Below are 1,216 nucleotides of genomic sequence, written 5' to 3'. Positions count from 1 at the left end.
CGCCCCGCCCGCATTGGCGGCCCCGGGAGCTCCGCCCGCCCTACCCGGGCGGGGCCGCGCCGGGTCCGCCAGCCCTGCACGGAGAGGCCCTGGGGGAGGGGGGATTTTGTAAAGGGGTGTATTTGCCATTTTGACAAGGATTGGCATTGGGTGGGAGGAATAATCTCTTGGAAATGTCTTTGCCTTGTTCAGGAAGTTCTTGGGAAAATCGAAAGCGCCGTTGGTTGTGAGAGACCTTTGAGCAGCGCGTGTTGTTTGCTTTTCCTAATTTAAAAAGCAAACCAACCAAAACAAAACAAACATAACAGCACAATATCCGAGATCAGTGTGTTCCAAGGGTGCATCGCTCTCTTACCCTTGTCTTGCCAGTGCATCGATATGTTCCTGCAAAGACTTGGTGAGGAAATGGGCAAAGTGGGGAACTAAACCTGGCTGTGACAGTCACAGAACCAGCTAAGTTGGAAAAGACCTCTGAGATCATCGAGTCCAACCGTGGGGCTGTGACTGTGTGTGCAGAGCCCCGTCAGCCACACAAGGTCCCGCACAGGGACCTGCACAGTCCAGGTAAGCTCAGAGGCATCAATGCTGCTCTCCCAGTCGATGTAAGAGGGATGTGCTTGTATATGGCTAGGCTTTTATTCCTCCTGTTTTGCAAATGAATAGGATTTTGAGGCAGTAACTTGAAATTTGATTTCACGTCGAACGTTCGTGAGGTTGCCCAGAAGGACAGCACTTGTGAAGTATGGCCACCAAATTACCAATCCCTCGTTCCTGAAGAACCCCTAAGAGCCCCATTATCTATATGGACACAAGAAGCCTGATGCCAAAAGAGACTACGTGGGATTTTAAACAAAATCACAGTAAATGACAGGTTCTCGGCACGTCTCATGCCTTTTGTCCTCAATTCTTTGGCTCTGATGTTAACTAAAAAAAAATTGGAATGTAAGGCATCCTGGGAATTTTTGTCTCCACCATTTCTGACCTTTTTCTCCCCTTCTCTGTCTGGCATGCAGTTGCCTTCCTCCTGCTGCTGCTTCCATCAGTTCCATTAGGGATTTTGTCACCTTCACTGCCCTCCTGCCCTCCATGTCCCTGCTGCTGGGCTCACTGCCCTATGGCATATCTGCTACCTCCCTGCGAACCACATGGCTCCGGATTGCTCCAGCACCCTTCATTTTCTCTGGTTGCCTCATTTGTGTGTTCCATGTAATTTTCC

The sequence above is a fragment of the Pseudopipra pipra genome, chromosome 1 (assembly GCF_036250125.1).
Source record: "Pseudopipra pipra isolate bDixPip1 chromosome 1, bDixPip1.hap1, whole genome shotgun sequence".
NCBI classification, from domain to species: Eukaryota; Metazoa; Chordata; class Aves; order Passeriformes; family Pipridae; genus Pseudopipra; species Pseudopipra pipra.
Note: the sequence above shows the minus strand (reverse complement) of the source record.